The sequence below is a fragment of the Cricetulus griseus genome, chromosome 10 (genome assembly GCF_003668045.3).
Source record: "Cricetulus griseus strain 17A/GY chromosome 10, alternate assembly CriGri-PICRH-1.0, whole genome shotgun sequence".
Classification (NCBI taxonomy): domain Eukaryota; kingdom Metazoa; phylum Chordata; class Mammalia; order Rodentia; family Cricetidae; genus Cricetulus; species Cricetulus griseus.
The window spans coordinates 25,122,604-25,135,756 of record NC_048603.1 but is presented as its reverse complement, the minus strand read 5'-3'; the positions used below and the strand labels follow the sequence as shown (position 1 = coordinate 25,135,756).

General features: G+C 38.3%; 1 pseudogene; it reads left to right on the top strand.

Annotated features, from left to right (window-relative positions):
- The first annotated feature begins 11,991 nt into the window (after window positions 1-11,991).
- On the top strand, window positions 11,992-12,424 carry LOC100772820 (annotated as a pseudogene).
- Window positions 12,425-13,153: the final 729 nt, after the last annotated feature.

The window sequence follows — 13,153 nt, the reverse complement described above, 5'->3', positions numbered from 1 at the left end:
CTTGACGCTTATCAGTATCCTCTCCAATCCAAACTAGGGGGATACTTCAAAATGCTAGCAAGGCACACACACACACACACACACACACACACACACACACACACACACACACACACACACACACACACACTTGTGGTGCTATATCGTTTATCACGTAATAATAAAGCTTTCCTGAAGATCAGAATGCAAAGCTAGCCACAGCCATAGAGGCCAGGAAGTGGTGGTACACACCTCTAATCCCAGCAGCTGCAATAGTTAGCCATAGAGTCTGGGCAGTGGTAGTGCATCACTTTAATCCCAGGACTCAGGAGGCAGATGCAGATGGATCTCTGTGAGTCCAAGGCCACCCAGGGCAACATGAGAGTGAATCAGTCTAAAAGAGAAACAGCTCACGCCTTTAATTCCAGCACTAGAGAGGTACATAAGATAGGAGCAGGGTCTCAGATTTTGGCAATTAGTCTCCAGCCAGCCACAATAAGGAGGGTAGGGCAGTCTCAGTAAGTCTGAGGAACAGTGCAGTTTGGAGATAGATCCAGAGAACATGTTCTCCCCTTAGTTCTGCACATTGGTAGAGGTGAGAACTCTCTACTGACTTGGCTGTTTTGCCTTTCTGATGTTTAGCTTGAACCCCAATATCTGTCACTGAGTTTTTATAATTTGGGCTACACACACTTTATCATTTTTTGTCAGTTTTTTTTTTTAATGAAAGAGATATGTTAAGTGCAAAAGTGTGGTTGAGAACTAGTACCTCATTTAGATCTGTGTAATCCACCTGACCTCATTCTCGAAGCTTCCGTGGACTTTCATATGTCTTCCAATTCCTGATGGGCTCAGTGGCTTCCTTGAGCTTCTACGATAGGTTTGCAGACAACTATGGACAGGCTCTCATTTGGTGTGATTGCCATCTGAGCTGGTTCCCAGTTCTGACAGCCTTCTGGCCAGAGTTGATCTGACAGCATCTTTGTTGAGCATACCCCATCATGGACAGTGTCTAAGGCTAGGTGAACAATATCCAACCTTTACTATATTTTCTTCAATGGGAAAAGCATTCTCTGCAGGAAGCAGTGATTACCCAGGCCTAGGATAAGCTTAATATGTTTTATCAGTACCATTCTGTCAACCATCAAGTCATTCCTTCAGCAACCTCTCATTCTTATTTTAAAGCCTTCTAGAGACTTACTAGGTCAGCATTTGGATTTTTGTCAGTTTTCCCCCCACAAGTTTGACATAAATCTTGCCAAGTTTGCTTTTCAGTGATACAAACAGATAATGTTGTCTCCTCTGTCTTTTCCTTACCTCTTTTTTCCTGGGTATTTTAGTATTTTAGAAACTCAATTTAAACACCAGTCTAAATCATTTAGACTTCCAAAGTCTTTCCTACCTCTCAAGGCTCACATAACGCTATGAGACTCAGCAATAGCAATAATGTCCAAGACCAGTCTTGAGGTCCCCAATGAGATTACACTTTTCTTAACTCTCGTGTGAAAATAGTCCTATCATGACTGATAAGCATCAAACACCTCCTTTCCCCTACCCAGGTTCCTTGTGATTGCCTGCCATTCCTCTGTTACCTTCCAGTCCTTAATGTTGACAGGAACCTCAGCTGACAATAGCCAAAATATCTATAGTGTCCCAAACAAGTCAGTGCATTAGGAAGTAGTTTTTCTTATGTTGCCTGAGCTTCTTTCAGTCTTTGTCCCAAAGAGGGTTAAGTGTTATAAAATTCAATTTCTCTGCTTTCTGGCACTCAAGATGATTCCCCGTGTTCCAGAGCCTCACAAGTGAGACTGTTAGGGGCTATTTAATTTCTTGTTCAGTACTTTTTCCCTACTCCAGACATTTAGAGGTAGAGTACCCCTTCATTTTCACAGTTTCTATATAGGATCATCACCAAGGCCTCTGTATGCATGCTGAGTATTGGACTCTTCCATCGTCTGTATTTAAGGTGAGACCCAAGGACCTCAAGACTACTTTTATCATTTCTGCCCCATTTTCCTCCTCCTGTCAGATTTTTATTTTAGATTCCAAGAATTTATATTCCAGAAAAGGGTTTTTAACAGAGGTGTAATATATTCTCTTGTCTCTTTATATTCTTCTGGTTATTGAGAAATGGCCAGCCAGTACCTCCATCTCATCCTCTTTTTTCCATGTATCTTGCCGTATTAGAGGCTAGTCCAAACCAAAACAACCACATCTCTTCCCATTGTTTCTTGTCCCTAATGTAGGCAAGTTCTTTCTGGGCAGTCAGCTCAGCATCAGCTCATGCCTTGTGTTACTCATGGCAAAGCGTTCAAAACTACCACTTATTATCTCATCCATGCATGCTACTTTCAGAAATTAAAACACAATTTTGAGTCCACCAGCAAGTAGTTCATGTATCTAGAACAGTGAAGAGAGTGTATGAAATGATTTTCAGAGATGGGAGGGCAAGACTCTGAAATTGGTGATAGACATCCAAGTAGCAGGAAGATCTAAGTCCAAACACCTTTGCCATTCAGTCTGTCATGGAATTTGAAGCTAGCTTGGAGGAAGCAGGAGCGTTGATAAAATGTATTGTCAATAATCCAGAACAGAACTAGAGGGTGTTAGCACCCTCTACAAGGACTCCTTTCATCTTCATCTTGTTTTCCTTTTGGAGATTTTAAAGGTCTGTCTCTGGCCCACTGTTATTTAGAGGTATATTCATTGCAAATGTTTATTTCATTTACTTAATGAGATAAGTTTGGGTTCCCACTGAGATGAATGTAAAGGTGATTTAAATAGCTTCAAATTAATGACCCAGTCTCATTTTTAAAGCATTTCTTAAAATTCAAGGCTTCCATTTGTTTATCCATTGACTTACACTTTATTCATTTGTTTGGTTGTATATTTATTTAACCTAGTCAATAAACATTAATTAAACTAGCTCTCCAAACTCGTACCCTTTAATTACCCTCTCTCCTAAATTAGGTTTTATTTTTGAACTAAATTTTAAGCTCCCTTCAATATAAGTGACCAAACTTGTCTTTCATATTGACCCCAGTAGAAATAATTAGTGTTAGAAATTCACTAGATAACTTTCTACATGGATGTGACATGACAAGCAAGCAGCTCAAGCTACAAGTATAGCTTTGAAATGAATTTCTATTTATAAAAATTGAAATTGATCAGACAGACTCCTTTCTGTTTCATCTCCATGGAAACTTTTATTTTGCTTGGTTGAAAATGAGGTAGTGTCATGGTGGGATGGGTGACAGAACCTTAGAATGGCTCTCCTTTCAGGTAAGAGTTCTTATTCACCATCTCTGGCATAAGAACTGAGGTCCCAACACTGGGAAATTCACAGACACAGGTTTTGATAAGCCAGACAATAGAATACATATTAACTTCATAAGGCACTGATCTTCCAGAAAAAGACACACAGTATAAACAAAACACTTGAAGTTTAAAGTAAAATTTTGCAACACAGACAGAACACAAAAGAATTCATAGCTGATAAAAGAGAGGAGGAAGTAAACAAAGACACAAGGCTCCAAACAAGCTTCACAAAGTACCATCAAAAGGTATTTAAAACTGTGGGTGAGTTGATGCCTAATTCAAGAGAACCAGAGACTAGATTCTGTCCAATTAAGGAACTACTTATGCCTGGTGGAATTTTACTAGGCAGAGGAGACAGAATGGGAATTATGCTTGAACTTGGGGAAATGAAAGATTTGAGGAAGAAGCAGTAATTTCATGCCTACCTGTGTCAATCTTTATATTTACCAGGGAAGTTCATACAGAAAAAGTCTCAGTCAATAAATGCTTCCATTATTTGCCAGGTAGAAATAGGCTTGAAAGCTGAGAACATTTTCTGACCACATTATTGGTATATTCCAGAAACTATTTCCAAATTTAGATGCATATGATATGGAATTCTATATTCTACCACTAGGCTCAGTTTGCCCCTCTGCCTTGCTCAGTGTATTGTGATAGAGAGAGGAACAGATAATAGCACAGAATAGAATATTCACAAAGTATTTTGAACAAGTAAGGGAAAATGTGCACAAATGTGAGCCACCAAAAATAAGGCAGGATTTAAATGTAAGGATTATAAATAACAGAGCATTTATCTGAGATAACTGCAAGTGACAGAAAGTACTATGCAGGAAGGCATTGTAACAAGACTTTAAAAAAAGGTCTTGGATTGAGCTTAATGAGTGAAGAATTAAAGGTAGATCACCATGAGTGAAGAAACTGTCAGGCCTTGCAGACATTGTCAAGTAGAGACATGGATAACTTTGAGCAGGTGCCATGAGGTTTGGAGAAACCATAGAAAGACCCGTTCCCCCAGTTTCCTATTCTTTCTCCCCAGTAGCTAGAAGGAAGCACCTTCCTTTGTTTTCAAAGAAATAATTGCCTCAGGAGTACAAACCAGACATTTCATTATTACTGTTCCTCAACCATCAGGAACTCATAAGAAATGCCATAAATCATACATTGTCTATTTGTCTGAACTATAAACACCAGGATCAACAGAGCTGTGAATGTGCATGCAAACATAGAGACATACACACAGCACATACACTCATACAAACCACACTGCACCATACACACACCACAGACACACACACATGTTACACGCACACATCACAAACCCTCCCCCCCCACATACACACTGCATACACCACACGCAGAGAGATATACACATACCACATACACTCATAAAAACCACTCTACACCATACACACACCACAGACACAGACAAACCCCATACACCACACAAATACACACACCAACACAAACCACATACCACACACACACACACACACACACACACACACACAATATACACACCCCATACACAAGCATACACTTATAAACTCATACACAGCATTAAAAATTCAGATTGAAGGACTGAGATAGCAGATAAAATTCTAGTTCTATACAAAGCAATAAAAGTCACTGGAAATGGTAAGTATAAGAAGAAATATTTCACTCTTTTTTCTTACATTAAAATACTATGTAGTAAGTATTATGATGATAGCAGGAAGGATTTTATAAACAATTAGAAATATTCTATATAATATGCTCATATTTTAAAAGATATATTATTATTTAAATATAATAAAGAAACTGCAATGAGTTAAAAGCAAATACTGTAAGGTACAGAACAACCATTATAAAAGAAATCCATGTAGCATACTTGAAAGAAACAACAGAAAATGAATATAAATATTAAATATTAATTGTCTCAAGAAATGTGGTGACAGAGGGAAAATGAGGAAATTATACATGAAACAAATATAAAACAAAAAAACAGAAGAAAAACCCCAGCATAATGGCTTTGAATCCAACCAGGTTTATGAGCACATTAAATATAAGTGGTTTAAACAGACAATCCACAAAGCACAGATACAGACCAAATATCTTTGTCAACAAGCAACAATTATTAAACACAGAAATGAGTAATCTTCAAATTATGTAAAAGCATTCTACACAGATACCAGTCGTGAAGAACAATGAACTGCTATAATAATGTCATACACACAATATTTCACATCTAAAGACAGAACTCCAAATAGTTTTATGAAGATAAAATATTCGTATTTATCAAAGCCTAACACTAAATATCTGTGTACTCTGAGAGAACGCATCTAAACACTTAAGAACCAGGCAGCTGCAAAGAAAGACAAATCTCGAGTTTTGCACATTGCTTGTTATAAAAACACAGGGGACAATGAAGACTAGTGTAACACCCTAAGATGAACTAATTGCTTCCTTAGAATATTTCAAGTACCTCCGGGTGTTGGTGGTGCACGCCTTTAATCCCAGCACTCTGGAGGCAGAGGCAGGCGGATCTCTGTGAGTCCGAGACCAGTCTGGTCTACAAGAGCGAGTTCCAGGACATCCTCCAAAGCCACAGAGAAACCCTGTCTCGAAAAACCAAAAAAAAAAAAAAAAAAAAAAAAAAAAAGGAATATTTCAAGTACCTAAGAACATTCACCACGGGTGACCATATGCCTAATCACAATGCAAGATGAAGGAGTATTTAAAATAGCAACCATACAGAATACTAGTTACTGCTCTGAAATGAAAAAATATGTCAGAGGAACAGCTACATTTTTGAAGAATTCTAAATACCTGAACAGCACTGTTGATAGTAGATAATAAAGGTAGAGTTTTAATCTTATGATCTTCACTAATAAATGGCAAAAAGAGATAAGATCTAATATAAGTGTAAGGAGAGAAATAATGTCTATAAAAATCCATGGAAAACAAAATAGTGAATATTAAACAAATTCAAAATCTCCTTAGTTGGGAAAAGCAAGGCTGATAAAATATCTAGGAAAATTAGTGGCAAACAGGGGTGGGGTCAGGGAGAATAAATAGTGATACCAAAGTGAAATGAAAAATGTTCACTACAAATACTAAATGCCAGCTTGGATATTATAAATAATTTAATGACAGTAAATGTGACAATATAGATAAAAATGTGCTCGTTCCTTAAATTACATAAGTTTCCAAAGCTGATAAAATAAGAATTTAAAAAAATTACAACTTCTAAATTAATTGAATTTGTAAGTGCAAGACTTAATCACAAAGGAAATTCCAGTCCTGTAGTTTGCATTAAATATTTGAGATGAACTGTATCCATTTACACAAACTCTGAAATGGAAAGTGGGAACACTTTGAGATTTGTTTCCTCACATATACCATAATACGGTAACTATAAACAAACATGCTTCATAAAGACAGAAAAGAAAATTCTTAACAATCTGTCAACAAACAAAATCCAACAATAACTGAAAGAATAATGGTCTATGATTTAGTCAAGTTAATCCACATGCCCATCAAACAAAAGAGAAACCCTACATAAATATCTCAGAAAGATACTAAAAACATACTCATGCATGAATCATTCCCAACAAACTACTCATACAGTTATCTTTAACTTCATATATCATTGTTTACAGCTGAAAACACTTTCCCAAACAGCACAAATAAGAAGAGGGTGACCATCCCAGCTATTTCTACACAACAGCAACAAGAATAAAACCCCAGGAGTTCAATTATCACAGTACATTTCAAAGAAACAAAAAGGCAACATGTTATAAATAAATATCCTCCATGTAAAAGTTAAAATGTACATAGAAATTATAATGAATATACAGAATATTATGAACTGAATTGTCACACTGCTAAGTTAACACAAGAGCTCAATATGAGAAAATAACTTGTGTGTACAATTACAATTAGTATTAGTAATAAATAATTGGGAATTAAAATTGTAGCTATATCTCATAAATCACATGAAAACATGGAATATTTTAGGACAAGTTTTTCAAAATTGGATATGCAACCTATGTATTCTGAAAACTCAAATTAACATGAGGAGGGAACTAAAGGAGACACCAGTTGGCAGGCAGCACTGTGCTCGCCAGTTGGAACACTTAACATCATGGCAGGCCTTTCCAGGTGGATACGTTTATGGTCTCGTCAAAATCCAGCAAGTGATTATTAATGAAGATTCATGCAGTCATATAAAATTAATATCAAAAATCAGAGGACCTGAAGTGGAAACCCAATCTTGTAAAAGAACTGATTGAAGACTGGGAACCAACCAGTATAACAGAAAGACATCCCAGGAATGGTTAGTTATGTGCCTTGGTGGTTGTTTTCACAAAGTACAGCAAGTAGGCATAGTCAACAAGGAAAAGAAGTTAATTCTAACAAATAGTAAAGCAAGAAATAGCTATTATCTATGTATCTATCAACTATCCATCTCCAGCTCTACCCACCTATCTCTATCACCTCTTTAAGTATTTCTTCTTTCTTTAAGAAATAGAAAGCCCTAGTACCTCATGCCATACACAAAATAAGATCAAAGTGGATCATTGTCACACATCAAAATAAGGTAGGTGGAAAAATAATTTCAATCTTAGAGTTAAGTTTTCTTATACTGAAAATATATTATGTTTTTTTCTATTTTATCTTATTTTATTTTTTATTTTTTTTGGTTTTTCAAGACAGGGTTTCTCTGTGTAGCTTTGGAGCCTATCCTGGCACTCACTCTGGAGACCAGGCTGGTCTCGAACTCACACACATCCACCTGCCTCTGCCTCCCTAGTGCTGGGATTAAAGACGTGTGCCACCAACGCCCGGCCTTTTCTATTTTAAATATTTTGTAGTATGTACTAAGTTGATTACCCAAAGGAACAATTGAGGAAAAGGTAATTATATAAATACATATATGTATAGGTGCATCTATGTTTGAAGCTCAAGGAATTGTATGCTATAATTTAAGTTGGATTTAAAACTTTTAAAGGCAAGGGGATACTATGGCAAAAATTAGAGCTGGTTGTAGTGGTATACTTCCTTGATTGAGGAATTTCTATCCAGGGTCATTGTGAGCCTTCTTCTACTTGCCCAGCTAGAAAGAAAAATGTATCAGAAATTAAATTGATATATTTTCAGTTTCGTAGTATACGTTGAATGTTTTTAATCCAATTGATTACATAAATACATGTAACGCTCTTAATGCAGTGTTGGTTATACTGGAGGTACTTAAGAATTCTCTATAGAATCAGTATATAGAAAAACCCATTCTCCTAACGTGCACTGATTCCTGCTCATTCCTAGGCTGTGGTTGTTGAAACTGAGAGTCTTTTGAAGTACTTCCTTTAAGAGGCATTCAGCCTTTTTTTTTTTTTTTTTTTTTTTTAAAGACCCTTCTCTGCTTTGACACACAGGTCAGGTACCAAGACTCGCTAAGTCTAATGAGGGACTGAGGGGGCAAATTTAGGCACCATGCAAATGAGAGGGGCCACAAGGCTCAAAGACGATCAGATTTTCGGTTTCTCATTACAGAAGATCACATAAGGCTGTTGCCATGAAAATACCCAACGCACTTTGAGTGCATTTCCCCATGTCCTGCTCCTTTCCCTTTTCTTGACCCTCTCCCTCCTCCTGTCATTAAGTTATCATTCCTCTCCAGAGACTTTGCCTCTACTTCCATGTCATCTGTATACTTCCAATATTATGTAACTGTAAACACCAGGGCCCCAGAATTATAGAAAACGTGATCCTTGTCGCTCTGAGGCTGATTTAATTCTTAACTGATAGGTGAAATGTGTCAGAATGGGACAAAAGAACGAGAGTCTTCTTAACAGAAAATGACTTCCGGGAAAGAATCTCAGTGTGATAAATGGCCCTCGAGCTGACACACCAGTGATCTTAGCCACAGATAGCAAAGTGACAGAAGCGAGATGAACTTAGATGCCCACCTAGGCCCCTGCCTGAGAGGGTCACTGGGCTGCACAGATCCTGAATAGACAGACCTCCGAAGGCTTCTTGCTCAACTCCTACTTTAAAGTGTGGAACGAAGACCTCAAAGCAGTGACTGACCCACTGACACCAGCAAGGAGTCAGCATTATCCCACATCACACACGTCACTTCCTCTTGGGCTCAATGAACTTTAATAAATGATTTCCAAAGGGAAGCCTCCGAGTCCCAGTTTGCCTTACCAGTCTCTACGATTGTATTTGCTTGCTCTATGAATTTGCTGAATTTTGGCACCGTCTAAGAATGACAGCATAGGTTCCTGAGGCTATATTTTAAATTTCCTTAAGAGGTTTCAACTAGCCTTTGGTCTCCCCGCTTGTCACAGTACCACTTTTCTTACTTAGCAAAGGTAGTGTCTCTGGGAGCTCGTGAACCAACACTGCACTAGCCTGGGTGACCTTAAATTTGCCACTACCTGCACTTGTGGTTTTGAGGGGCTCATTTTATACGAGTAGAACTCCATTCTTGTTGTTTGTGGGCACAAGTGTTATCTGACTCCTTATGATCTGTTGCTGTAACTAAAACCCAATTCTTGTACTACAAATATCCCACATTTGTTTATAAACCTCAAGGTACATACTCCTCCTTGTGTATCTTAACCCATCTTATAGGCGAGCTGGAGGGCTTCCAGGCTATTTTCAAAAAACTAGCATGCAGTTATCTGCTCTAGAAACTGTTAAAATATAGTCATAACTTCATTTAACAAATAGTTTAAAATCTCCTGTGTTATATGAGCAGGATGTTTTCTTTTTCTTTCTCTCTCATATTCCTGAAAAGGACAAATATTAACAGTCTTCACACTAAATATTGGATGTATTGAAGTTTCAGGACCTAGAGGTTTCTACTCCCACTGGAGAAGTGAAAGTACCTCATGCCAGTGATTGACTCTTTTTGTCCATTCCTTAACCATGTCTCTAGGCTCTAAAGTCTCTGCAGTACTCTATGAACTATGAGTCAATGACTCAGTGGGTACCTGTGAAGGTGTATACCCAAACTATATGACTGGAAAACATGACTCACCATAAAAGGGGTAGGAGGGAGAACTGTGGTTGGAATGTAAAATGAAATTTAAAAGAATAAATAAATTATTTTTTTTTTAAAAAAAAAGAATAACTAGCTTGCTACACTGGATAGGATCCTGTCGCAAGAGGAAGGCTGGTGACAGAGGAGAAGGAGGAACTGATGACGGAAGTTTTGTCACTTGTGTGCTATGGGATCTGTGGCTCATTGGCTATGGGACATTAGCAACAACTTTTCTTGGTGATTCAATTGCTCCATTTGGACAGAAAACAAAAGAAAGAAAGAAAAACACTGGCTGATGGAAACAAATAATGATAGGGAAACTATCACTAGTATAGCCAGAAGTCAAAACCCTGAGCAACTGAAAGTAGATATTACATAAACTAAGAAACACAAGGCTAAAGAGGGATTTGCTGGAAAGAACAGATCACCTCTCTGATAGCGGAGTTAGACTAAAGCTGAGATGCAGATAGTATGTCTGATATTTTTCTTTCCTTTCAGTGGGTAAATGGGAATTTTTGTTCAGAATTATTAAGAAATGTTGCCATGTCTGGATGAACGTTATTTACTGTGTAGTCATCACCACAGGGACATTTAGGCTTAATCGTCCTTTAGATCTACGTTTCTCTAATCTTGTGATTTGGGTTCAAGCATCTGGTGAGAGGACTTTGGCACCAGCTGTGGATGATCTTAAGAAAACCTGCATTAAACTGCCTGAGGAGTGCTCAATTCTCCTGTTCCCTTTTCCAGAAAAAAAAAAAAAAAAATCAAGGTCCCTACTTCACGGAAGATTATCTTAATGTGCTATGAACTTGATTCATTCTTTCAAACTAGCCTCCCCCTTTTCTAATCTTTGATATTAAAATTTGAATTTGATACAAGGGTAAAAATACAAAGAAAGAAACCCAACTCACAATTTCACTTGTAAACATTAGTTAAGACTGTGTGACTTTGGTTCGCTCCTGGTAGGCATTGCCATATATACATGTGAGATAGTCATTATGATTCTTGGCTTATGGCTGTTGCCTAGAAAGCATCCCTATTGGCTCTTAGACACTGTCACCTGCTGGCACTGAGGAACTACAACGTGGTAGAACAACGTGACTCCCATACCTGTCTAAACAAAAAACCTTAAAACAAATGAGTTGAAAGTTTGAGGAGGTACCTTAGAAACAATATGAGAGAATGATACTTAACTATTAGAGTATCTAAAGATGATTTTTGGCTGCCAAGAAAATCAGAAAACAAATAACCATCTGATTATGTTGCTGTTAGTTAAGAACCCTTGTTTGTGGATAAGGAGTCAGAGTTAAATAATCCTTAATCACTATAGGATTATTCTCTGGGTCACATAAAAATGTCTAACAGTGCTAGAAAGTATAAGATAACACTTGGAGTATTCCTCTATGTGGAATAGGTTCTTAAGACACACGGGGTTGGGCCTAGGCCCTAACCCAAAGGATAAGACAGACTCCATGACACCCTATGGAAGGCCTCACCATCCAGGGGGAGCAGAAAGGATATGTGATAGGTAGCGTTGGAGTGGGGAGGGGGTGGTAGGGGAGGAGGGGAGGGAGAGGGAACTGGGATTGTCATGTAAAACAATCTTGTTTCTAATTCAAATAAAAAAATCTGCAAAAATAAAAGACAACATTGGGGAGACAAACATGGAGCTGGTGGAGGTCCTGAAAGCGTGGGCTGCAGCAGGTCCCCGGCCACGGCGGCTAGCAAGGCTTCCTAAAGACTTTCTTTAGGGCAAATGATATAAGGCTTGGTAGCTTGGTGGGAGAACACAAATATGGAAACTATGAGGACAACAGGCAATTTTTTGGCCGTCACCAATAGGTCATCTATACCACAGAAATGAAAGGCAAAGACACATTCTGGGATGTCAATGGAAGCAGGAAGCTTCCTGAATGGCACCGCTGGCTTCACTACATGACTGACGACCTTCCAACAACAAAGCCAACTACTGCTCATAAATTCATCTGGGCAAACCACAAATTCAATGTGATTGACACTCCGGAGCAATATGTTCCTTAGTCCACCACAGGAAAGAAGATTCGCCAACGGGTCCCACCTTCGACACCTTACAAGTGACAACAGTGAAGACAGTTCTAGCACATACAGGATGGTACAGCATCTTTCTTGCATTCACACTTGTACAGCTGACCATGAACTTGATTAAAGTTGCTTGACCAAGAAAAAGAAATAACATTGGGAAAACTCTATTCTGTGGATACTGCTTTCTTCATTTTATGAACAAGGAAGCTGAAGCACAGATGGGCAAGAAAACATATCCCAAGCCTCACAGTTCAGTGATGAGGTCAAACTTTTATCTGGGTTTGCCTTATAAGAAGTGTCTCTCAGACTCTACATCATTAATATTTTTATTCAGAAAATTCTTGCGGAGAAAGTTTGTGTGCTTCAGGACACTTGGAGGCTTCCTTGACTTAATATTTTTGCCACTAGTATGCCCTTACTCAAATAGTGCCACCCATGTGTGTTCAGATAGCTGCCCAGTGTCCCTTGGGAGTAAAATTGTTCCCAGGGAAGAAGTAATGCCTTACCCTGAAGCACCCAGCTCTCTTTAACCTGACCAACGCTGCCATCTTTGCTCTTTGAACTTAATGTTAAGTCTTTGTAAGGCCCAAACTTTTCATTAAGAATGTGCATCTCCATTTTATTAAGCTGTGTGTGTGTGTGTGTGTGTGTGTGTGTGTGTGTGTGTGTGTGTGTGTGTGTGTGTGTGTGTGTGTGGAGGGCTGCATACAGACACAAGAGGAAGACATTAAGTGTTTTGCTACCACTCTACACCTATTCCTTTGA